Here is an 11400-nt window from a genome sequence, read left to right on the forward strand (position 1 = left end):
GCTTACACCACCTACGACCTCCATTGCAGTGAAGACTAAAAAGGGCAGAGAGGATTCGTTGCTCCTTGCTCACTCTCAGCAGGGTGGAACTGAATGTTAGACACGTTATTCTAACTTCTCTCACTGACCTTTTCTAGGTAGAAAAGTTTCCTTGATTTTCTAGCTTTCTGAATGCTTATCTTGAGTGTGGGGTTTAATTGAGTCTACTGCTTGCACCCCAAACTCATAAACAATTGTCTTCTATGTGGTAAATTACATGGACTTTTATAATATATAAAAATATACATGCAGGTGCTCGCTTCGGCAGCACATATACTAAAATTGGAACGATACAGAGAAGATTAGCATGGCCCCTGCGCAAGGATGACACGCAAATTCGTGAAGCGTTCCATATTTTTATGACCATCTAATCTTTGATAAGGGAGCAAGAGAAGTGAAGTGGAGCAAGGAAAGCCTCTTTAACAAATGGTGCTGGCACAACTGGACAACCACATGCAAAAAAATGGGTTTAGACCTTGACCTGACACCATGCACAAAAGTCAGATCAAAATGGATTAAAGACCTCAACATTAGACCACAAACCATAAGGTACATTGAAGACAAGGTCGGCGAAACCCTCCACGATATTGAAGATAAGGGTATCTTCAAAGGTGACACGGAACTAAGCAATCTAGTAAAAACAGAGATCAACAAATGGGACTACATTAAACTAAAAAGCTTCTGCACCGCAAGAGATACAGTGACCAGAATACAAAGACTATCCACAGAATGGGAAAGGATATTTACACAATACCCATCAGATAAGGGGTTGATATCAATGGTATATAAAGCACTGGTTGAGCTCTACAAGAAGAAAACATCCAACCCCATCAAAAAATGGGGCAAAGAAATGAACAGAAACTTTACCAAGGAAGAAATACGAATGGCCAAAAGGCACATGAAAAAGTGCTCTACATCACTAATCATCAGAGAGATGCAGATCAAAACAACCATGAGATACCACCTCACACCACAGAGACTAGCACACATCCAAAAGAACAAAAGCAACCGCTGTTGGAGAGGATGTGGGGAGAAAGGGACCCTTCTTCACTGCTGGTGGGAATGCCGACTGGTTCAGCCCTTCTGGAAAACAATTTGGACGACTCTCAAAAAATTAGATATTGAATTCCCATTTGACCCAGCAATACCACTGCTGGGAATATATCCCAGAGAATCAAAAAAGTACAATCGAAACAACATCTGCACATGTATGTTCATCGCAGCACTGTTTACAATAGCCAGAATCTGGAAAAAACCCGAATGCCCCAGAATGGATGACTGGTTGAGGAAACTTTGGTACATCTATACAATGGAATACTATGCAGCTGTTAGAAAAAAGGAGGTCAAGAATTTTGTAGTTAAGTGGATGGGCATGAAAAGTTTCATGCTGAGTGAAATGAGTCAGAAAGAGAGAGACAGACATAGAAAGATTGCACTCATCTATGGTATATAGAATAACAGAGTGGGAGACTAACACCCAAGAACTGTAGAAATAAGTACCAGGAGGTTGACTCCATGGCTTCGAGGCTGGCCTCACGTTCCGGGGAAAGGTCAACTCAGAGAAGCGATCACCAACTACATTGCAGTCGAAGGCCATGTGGGGGAAGGGAGTTGCGGGCTGAATGAGGGCTAGAGACTGAGCACAGCGGCCACTCAACACCTTTGTTGCAAACCACAACAGCTAATTAGAGAGAGAAAGCAGAAGGGAATGCCTTGCCACAGTGGCAGGGTGGGGTGGGGGGGAGATGGGATTGGGGAGGGTGGGAGGGACACTGGGTTTACGGGTGGTGGAGAATGGGCACTGGTGAAGGGATGGGTTCCCAAACTTTGTATGAGGGAAGTGTGAGCACAGAAGTGTATAAATCTGTAACTGTACCCTCACGGTGATTCTCTAATTAAAAATAAATAAATTATAAAAAAAAAAATATACATGCAGTAAGTTCCATGTAGAGTGCAGCATCCTTTCAGATATTCTCAATGTAGTTTCACATTTTGCTAAGAGTTTGCTTCTGATTTCACAGAGGGTATATATATATAAATAAATATATATACATATATATAATATATATTGCTAATTTGTTGGTTGTGATATCAGAGTAATACTGGCCTTACAGATGTGTAGGGAAGTATTTCTTCCCCAAAAGTATTTCTCTCTGACAGCTTGTGCCAAAAAGACTTTTTTGTTTTTGGACCACCCTGAGCTGTGCTCAGGGTTGACTCTTATCTCTGTGCTCAGGGTACACTCCTGGTGTACTGGGGGGCCATATGTGTTGCTGGTGATCAAATCGGGGTCAGCCACGTGCAAGGCAAATACCCTCTCTACTGTACTATATCTCTGGCCCCTGAAAGAGATTTTTTGATTTTTTTTTTTCTGGCATATCCAATACGCACAGGTAGCTTGCCAGGCTCTGCCGTGCAGGCTCCATACTCTCGGTAGCTTGCCGGGCTCTCTGAGAGGGGCGGAGGAATCAAACACAGGTTGGCGGAGTGAAAGGTGAAAGCCCAACCGCTGTGCTACTGTTCCAGCCCGATTTTTTGATCTTTAAATGTTTGATAAAATTCACCTGTAAGGCTATTTATGTCTGGAGTTTCCTTTGTGGGGTGGTTTTTATTCACGAATTTTATGGTTACATATATGTACATATATGTAGGGCATCTAATGGTATTTCTCTTGTTTTGGCTATTTTACCTTTAAATAAAATGTACTGTTTCATCTGACAGCAATTAATATTTGTTGTTAGCCTCTTAATATTTATAATCTATAGATTATATATTATCTCCTTTGTCTTTTCCAGTAAGTTTTTGATCTGCTAATATAAATGTTTATTTAATTGCTGTACCCAGGGAGACAAATTTTGGTTTCATTTAAAAAAAATTTAAGTTAGCTAACATTCTACTCTGATGTGTTTTATTTTATTTTATTTTATTTTTTAACTTTTTAATTGAATTTACTTTTTAATTGGATTGAATTTAGCTTTTTAACTTTCCAATAGAATCACTGTGAGATGGACCATTACAAAGCTGTTCATGATTGGATTTCAGTCGTACAGTATTCCAACGCCCATCCCAACTTTTGATTTATTGGTTTCCCCTGCCCCCCCTTGTCCCTTTTCTCTTTTGTTTTATTTCAGTTATGTATTTTTCTTTGACGTTAATCCTTTCTAGTTTCTTAATGTGGAAGTTTAGATCAATGGTTTTAAGCTGCATTTTCAAGTTAAACATTTAAAGCTATTGATTTCTCTCTAAGCATTGCTTTAGCTACATGTGGAAAATTTTAATATTCTGGGGTTTATGATTACTCAATTTTCTAACTGTGTTTTGGAGGGATATTTCTCAGTCACACACAGCAATGCTCAAGGGTTACTCCTGGTGGTGCTCGGGGGACCATATGTGATGGCTGGGAAGGAAAGGGGGTTGGCTACATGCAAGGCCTAATTTGTGACTTTTTAAAAACTGGTTTATGGGGCTGGAGCAATAGCACAGTGGGTAGGGTGTTTGCCTTGCATGCAGCCAACCCAGGTTTGATTCCCAGCATCCCATATGGTCCCCTGAGCATGGCCAGGAGTAATTCCTGAGTGCAGAGCTAGGAGTAACTCCTGTGCATTGCCAGGTGTAACCCAAAAAGCAAAAAAATAAAATAAAATAAAATAAAATAATAAAAAGCTTGTTTATTTAGCATATATTAGTTTCCAAATATTTGGTGATCTTTCAGCTCTTTTACTGTGAAAAAAAAAACTATAATTAAACTATAATTTCTAAATTCCTTGATATTTTTGGGTTTTTGTTTTGGGACCATACCTTGTGGTACCTAGGGATGACTCCTGGCTCTGAGCTCAGGATTCACTTCTGATGGTATATACTTCTGGAACTGTCTCTCCCGCCCAATTAATTGTTTGAAATTTAAAGGATCTCTTTGTACGCAAGCACATGCTAGATATTAAACAATGTCTCCGTGCACTTGAAGTCTACAGGGTAGGGTGTGTGGCTTAGAAATGCCAACTAGGTCACATTGTTATCATGTGTAAACCTTCTTAAAGTCATTTGATCCATTTATTTAGAGGAATGCTAAATTTTCCAATTATAATCTGGAATTTTTTTATTTTTTTTGTCTTCTTTGTCCTGTCAGTTTCTGCTTATGTATTTTAAAGCCTTGTAAGTAGGAAGTAAATATTTAAAATTGTCATCATGATGATTGTTTTATATTAGACTGTGTCACCCTATTTTATGTCTTTTGTTTTTAAAGTCTATGTGGTCAGATATTATGTATACTTTTTTTGGTTTTGTTTTTATTTAGAAGCTTGGGGTTTGGAGTCACACTTAGAGGTGCTCGGGGGTTTTTCCTGGCTCTGCACTCAGGAATTACTCCTGGTAGTGCTCAGGGGATCATACGGGATGCTGGGGATTGAATTCAGGTTGGCTGCATGCAAGGCAAATGCCCTACCTCCTATCTCTCTAGCTCCAGGGTTCATACCTGTGGTAGCATGTTGCAGATATATCAGTTAGTTTGTTCTTTCATCCATCAGTGGACATTTGAATTGCTTCCAAATTATTGCTCTTGTGAATAATGCTGCTACAATCACCCATGGACAGACACCTCTTTGAAACTCTGCTTTCAATTTTACTGGGCGTGTCCCTAGAAATGGGTACATATCTTCAAATGTTTGAGGGACCTCGCAGCTGTCAGCCATGGTAGCTGAGTCATTTCACATTCTCACCAACAGTGCCCAAGAGTTTCAATCCCTTCGTGCCTTGTCAACACCCATTTTCTCATTTTAAAAGCATATTAGCTAGTCTCTTGGTACTTGCATATCTTTCCCAATTTTATTTTTAACCGTTTATGCTTTGATTGAAAGTGCGTCTCTTGGAAACACTATGTACTTGAATCATGCTGTTTTATCCAGGCTGACAGTTCCTTAATTGGCCTTACTCATTATATTTAATGTCTTTGTTATGATTGGGTTGAAGTCATCTCTCTTGCTATTTATTTGAGCCATATGCTCCTTGTTCATTTGTTTTCCTCCTGCTTTCTATCAGATGAATCAAGCATTAGTATCCCATCTTCACTGCCTTTTTTATGTCTTCGTTTCGATTAAAACTAAAAAAATTTGATTAAAAATTTTTGCTAGAAACTACAACACCCAAAAGGAGAGAGAACAAAAGGGAAGAATGCCCTGCCTAAGAGGCAGGGTGGGATGGTGGGGGAGGGGTGGAGGTGGTGAAAGGGATACTGGGATCATTGGTGGAGGTGAATGGGCACTGGTGGAGGGATGGGTAAACGATCACCATATGAGTCAAATGCAAACACAAAAGTTCATAAGTTTGTAACTGTACATCACAATGATTCTCTAATAAAAATTAAAGAAATTTTTTTGCTAGAGATTTATCTATGCATATTCAATGCTAAGCCTCCCTTTCTCTATATGTAATTATATATGTATACATATTTTCAATGCTAAGTCCACAGTATAGTAAGATCAGATCTTTGTATATGAACTATATCTCCAGCTTTTCTCAAACATCCACATGCTCCTGATTTAACTGATTTTTTTTTTGTGGTGGTGGGGGAGGGGGAGTTTGGGTCACACCCGGAGATACTCCAGGGTTACTCCCGGCTCTGCACTCAGGAATTACTCTGGGTGGTGCACTTGAGGGGCCATATGGGATGCTGGGGATCAAACCCAGGTGGGGGGGGGGGTGCAAGGCAAGTACCCTACCTACTGTACTATCGTTCCAGTCCTTTTGGGCTTACTCTTGGCTCTGTGTTCAGGGATCACTCCTGGCAGTGCTCGCCCCAGCCCCGGAGTGGTATCAGATTTGTTACCGAGAATGTTCCACACTGACTCCATCCTACCATGCTGGTAACAAACGTTTCCGCTTGGCTCCTAACCCCCCACCCTCCTCAGGGGGCTGGTGTCTAGGCCTCCTCCTTCCTAACTCATCTGCCACTTCCCGACCGTGGGTGGCTTCCTGTGCGTGTGTGCATGCGGACACGAGAAGAGAGGAGGTGACATCCCTACTGCCCGCTTCCGTTGTCAGCAGGGTGTGTCCTCTGAGGAGGTCACGGCTGATCAATTTGCACGAGCTCCTGCATGTTATGGGCATTAAAATCCTGCCAGTCTCCCTGTGGCAGCCTGACCCAGCCGCACCTGAGCCCCGCTTGATCCACATGGCGTGGGAGTGGGCCTTACACCCGGATTATCAGGAGCACCCTGGTTCTCAGGCTGAGGCGAGGGGCTGCTCTTCGCAAGGAAAGGGGAAGTCAACGCCAGTCCCCACTCGGGTTCCAGGTTTCTTTTGTTGCAGAAAATAATTTTAGGAGAAGACAGTGACACGAAATAAATGTTTTTTTCTTTTGCTTTTTGGGTCACACCCGGCGATGCACAGGAGTTACTCCTGCCTCTGCACTCAGGAATCACTTCTGGCGGTGCTCAGGGGACCATATGGGATGCTGGGAATCGAACCCGGGTCGGCTGCATGCAAGGCAAACGCCCTGCCCGCTGTGCTATCGCTCCAGCCCCGACACGAAATAATTTAAGGGAAGATATTAGCACTGTCTCACTGCACTGTCGTCCCCTTGTTCATCGATTTGCTCAAGTGGGCACCAGTAACATCTCCATTGTGAGACTTGTTACTGTTTTTGGCATATCGAATACGCCATGGGGAGCTTGCCAGGCTCTGCTGTGCGGGCGGGATAATCTTGGTAGCTTGCTGGGCTCTCTGAGAGGAACGGAGGAATTGAACCCGGAAAAGATGGGGCTTCTCCTGAGAGGAGTGATTTCCCAGAAGGAAATTCTGTACTCTTCAGGGCACGGGCAACCCTAGAATAGAGTGCTGTAAAGTAAAAGGGAGAAAAATGCATCCTGAGGATAGAGGTGAATCTTGAATAGAGTGGCCTGAACTGCTTTTCTTTTCTTTTTCCTTTTTTTACATTCTTTTGTTTTGTTTTGTTTTGTTTTAGGGGCCACACCCATCAGTGCTCAGGGCTTCCTCCTGGCTCTGTGCTCAGGAATCCCTCCAGGTGGGGCTCGGGAGACCATATGTGGTACCAGATGGAACCGGCAAATGTCCTAAGACTGTCCTATCCCTCTGGGCTCTCTGAGCTGCCTTGGGAAGCTAGACTAGAGGTGTTCTCCTTCCCACACTCCCTCAGCGTGGCTCAAAGGCCTCACGAGGGAGTTGGGGAGTTGTCAAGAAAAAGGAGAAGGGGGGGGCTGGAGTGATAGCACAGCGGGTAGGGCGTTTGCCTTGCACGCGGCCGACCCGGGTTCGATTCCCAGCATCCCATATGGTCCCCTGAGCACCGCCAGGGGTAATTCCTGAGTGCAGAGCCAGGAGTGACCCTTGTGCATCGCCAGGTGTGACCCAAAAAGCAAAAAAAAAAAAAAAAGAAAAAGGAGAAGGGCGTTTGCCTTGCACACGGCCCACCCGGGTTCGATTCCCAGTATCCCATATTGTCCCCTGAGCATGGCCAGGGGTAATTCCTGAGTGCAGAGCCAGGAGTGACCCCTGAGCATCGCTGGGTGTGACCCAAAAAGCAAAAATAAATAAATAAATAAATAAAAGAGTTTTAGGCTTATCTTAGTCTTTTTCTTAGGGGTTTGCGGGGTAGTTGGACACACCCAGCTGGGCTAGGGGGCTGTTCCTGGCTCTGTCCGCAGGAGTGACCTCTGGCCCTGCTCAGGGGACCATATACGGGGCCAGGGATGGAAGCAGAGTCGGCTGCCTGGAAGGCGAGTGCTCTAACCCCCGGGCCATCGGGTTTCTCAGTCTGGCCTGGGCACCACTCCTGCAGTGAGTGACCTCTGGGCGCACCTGACTGTCCTGGGATGCCATCCGGATGGCTCCTTTTCAGGACATCGATTCTCTCTCCAAGCCATTCTCGGGGCAGGACGTCTATTTTCTCTCCAAACCCTTCTTGGTTCTGAGCATCTCTCGTCTCTCCAAGCATTTCCCCCCGTGTTAGCCTTCTGACATGGAGTCCAAGCAGCTGCCCTCCCCCGACCTCCTCCTCTTCCTCGCATCCCTGGTGTCCCGTGAAGGTGTTTTTTCACCGTCCCCCTCAGCACGTGGGCTGCTGCTGGCCCCGCCTAGCCCCGTATCCCTGACCTTGGGAGGGCTCTGGCACAAGACTGACATCTAATCAGCTGCCTTATCTGAATAAAATAAAACAGAGGGAGAGACAGGGAAGGAAGTGGCTTGTCTTACAGAGCCGGTGTGGACCTCTGAGTGAAGCCACTGCACTGTCTCTCGGCAAAGGCAGTCAAGAAAGTCAAAAAAGGCAGACCCATTTTTTTTTGAGGGTCGCAAAGATTTTATTTCCGCCCTGCCCGGCCCCCTCAGGTCAGCGTGCACACGGCCATCTCAGCAGACCCCTCCCGGGTGAAGCCATCACCGAAGCCCGCGTCATCCACCAGCTCCGGCTGCCGCAGGTACAAGGGACACAGCTGGTTCCCCACGGCCAAGGCCCACAGTCAGACCACGGGGTTCCAGCGTTCCCCACCGAGCAGGGGCCCGGCGCCATGCAGCTGGTCGCCCCGGTGCAGGACACCGTGGCCTGCCACGTGCTGCAGCGCCATGGGCTTGACCAGGGCTGAGGGTTTCTGGAAGAGGTCCCCAAAGTACAAGGCGCCCCCCTCCCCCGAAGGTCTTACCCAGGGCCACGTTGAGGGTGAACTTGGCATTATCGTAGTGACAGCCCACCGACACGTCCTGGCCAGGGGTGTACTTGACCACAAAGGCCCGGTGGCTGTCGAGCTGGGCCCCCACCACACTCGGGGTACAGCAGGGCCGGCAGCGGCTGCAGGAAGCGCTCCCGCAGTGGGGTCACCAGGGGCTCGTCCAGGCCCAGCTCATGCAGCAGCACCCCCGTAGTTGTTCACGGTGTTGGGTCTCCCCTTGGGCAGGTCCGAGCGCTCGAAGTGCTCCAGCTCATCCAGCAGAGCTGGGCAGAAGCTCGCCGTGAACACAGGCAGCCGGTAGATGCGCTTCTCCTCTGTTCAGACTCATACCTCATCTTACCCCAGTTCTCTACCTTGAGGATGCCGGGCTCCCAAGGATTTATTCTTGTGGATCAGGTTGCAAGGCAAAGCACTGCAAGGGAGGGCTGATACCCGGGCCCGGCTCCCTGTGGGGTATTCCGGTATAGCATAGAGGTTGCTCCAAGACCAGGGACTGATGGGGGCTGTGAGGAGCCCCCTGCATAAAGACCCGATCATCCCTTCCCTCCTCTCCCTGCAAAAATGGAGTCTTTGTGTCACAAGGGACACCGGACAATGCCTCCCCTGACCACATTTAATTTAAAACAAAACGGGGAGATGTAGGGAGCCATTTTACAAGCCTGGCTCTTATCTTCTAGTCAAGCGGAGGCTTACTTGGGATTCCTGTAACAAGGTCGCCACTGCTGACCTTACTGATCTTATCCTTTCGCCATTTGTTTCTCACTAGCCAACACCCATGCCTGATCTGCATTTTACTACTGTTTGTATGGGGGTCCAAGCATGCATACTAAACCACCTCCTCCCAGTCTCTCTCTCTCTCTCTCTCTCTCCTTCCTCCTCCTCCTCCTCCTCCTGGCTCTGTGTCTGTTCACTTGGCTGTGTCCCCTCTTCAGCCCCACGAAGGGTCCTCCCTGCTGCGATCGAACCCGGGTCGGCCGTGTGCAAGGTAAATGCCCTACCCACTGTGCTATTATTGCTCCAGCCCCCCTACATTTACTTTTGCTTCCAGCAACCTAACATGCTATTTGCCACCTTTAACTGGGTGCTGAGTACATTTGAAAGTACAGCTCATCCCAAAGATTTAATTTAAAAAAATTTTTTATTAAATAATTGCGATTTACAAAGTTATTAGTAGTTGAGTTTTAGACATATAATATTTCAACACCAATCCCACCACAAGAGTCACCTTCCCTCTCCCCATATTCTCCCACCCCAACCTGCCAGGCCCCTTACAAAGTTCCAGTGGTTGCATCTTAGATCTCGGGCTTTCAGTGTTGCCGAGTCTGTGTTTGGATAGATGACCCCACCACTCCCCCCGCTATTACCAGTATACCTGAAGCCCTGATACCTGCTCACCCATCACTTCCCGTTCTCTTCTCCCCACCTTGCTCTCTTTCCTTCTCTACCCTTCTCCTCTCTGAACAAGAGGGTCCAGGGTGATCTAGGTCTCCCCCTTTTACGACAAATACATTTCCCCATCCGGTATTCTATATATTATACATAAGTGAGATCATCAACGGGCACATTTTAAAAAAGATTTACAGTGAATTAACATGAATCATAAAGTTACAAGGTTATTCATGACTGAGTTTCAGGCATGCATCGTTCCAAGGTCAATCCCATCACTGGTACCCACTTCCCGCCATCAATGTCCCTATTTTTCCTCCCCCCTCCTGCCTGCTTCTATGGCAGGTGCTTTATTTTCCTCCCCTGTCATTTTTTGAATACTGTTACTGGAAATACACATCATTTTACCTCCTTTCAGCACCCAGTCTGTGTCTAGAATGGCCACTTCCCTCTATCACTGTCACAGTCGTCCCTTTCCTGATTTCTGCCCCCTTCTCCCTCCCCAGAGGCAAGCTTCCTACTAAGGACCGATCCACAGACACAGTTTTAAGTGTAATGATTGTGGTTTAGCTCTGAAGCTTACAGTACTGATGGCTTAGATACAGACATGTACCACACTCCATAACGTGTCCTAGGCCCCTGGTCCTGGCCCCTGCTACCTTCCACCTCCTCTTACCATTTCTCACCTTCTCTGGCCTTTTTATTTCTGTAGTCCAGGCCCCAGAGTTAACCCAGCTATGCTACTTTGCGGTCGCTTATCACATTGTTCTACATGTGATATCTCTTCTACAGCGAGAAGAGATCATTCCGTATTTGTCCTTCTAGCTTCACTTAACAGCTTCCAGTTCCAGCCAACGTGTGAATTGCAGGATTCCATCATTCCTGTGGCTGCACAGTACTTATTCCACTGTGTGGCCTCACCTCTCCGTCTGTTGACGGACACCTGCGTTGGTTCCATAGAGCTGCAGGATTAAGTGCTGCAAAAGGCAATGGTGTGCACGTGTCCTTTTTGTGGGAGGACCCTTTGTGGGGCTGAGGAGGGGATGCAGCCTAATGAACAGACGCAGAGCCAAAAAGCAGCAAGAAAGAGGAAGAGAGTTTATTCTACTGGCAGTTACAATACTTATACCTCTCTGCTGTGAGGAAATGGTACGGTGTGCTTGTCTGGACCCCCATACAAACGCAGATTGTGACATGTCCTTTTGTTATGGGCATAGGCTATTGAGAAACAAATGGCGACCATAGTGGCAACCTTGTTACAAGCCTCTGTTTGATCAGAAGATAAGAGCCAGGCTGT

The 11400-nt window shown here is 46.3% G+C and overlaps 1 non-coding gene and 1 pseudogene across 1 annotated transcript; one reads left to right on the plus strand and one right to left on the minus strand.

The window, feature by feature from the left end:
- The first annotated feature begins 291 nt into the window (after positions 1-291).
- Positions 292-398, plus strand: LOC129406162 (U6 spliceosomal RNA). The gene has a single exon (XR_008630825.1). It is a non-coding gene; the product is annotated as a U6 spliceosomal RNA (small nuclear RNA).
- A 7977-nt stretch (positions 399-8375) lies between these two features.
- Positions 8376-11061, minus strand: LOC101551070 (2-oxoglutarate and iron-dependent oxygenase domain-containing protein 2-like; annotated as a pseudogene).
- Positions 11062-11400: the final 339 nt, after the last annotated feature.

This window comes from Sorex araneus, chromosome 6, assembly GCF_027595985.1.
Source record: "Sorex araneus isolate mSorAra2 chromosome 6, mSorAra2.pri, whole genome shotgun sequence".
Classification (NCBI taxonomy): domain Eukaryota; kingdom Metazoa; phylum Chordata; class Mammalia; order Eulipotyphla; family Soricidae; genus Sorex; species Sorex araneus.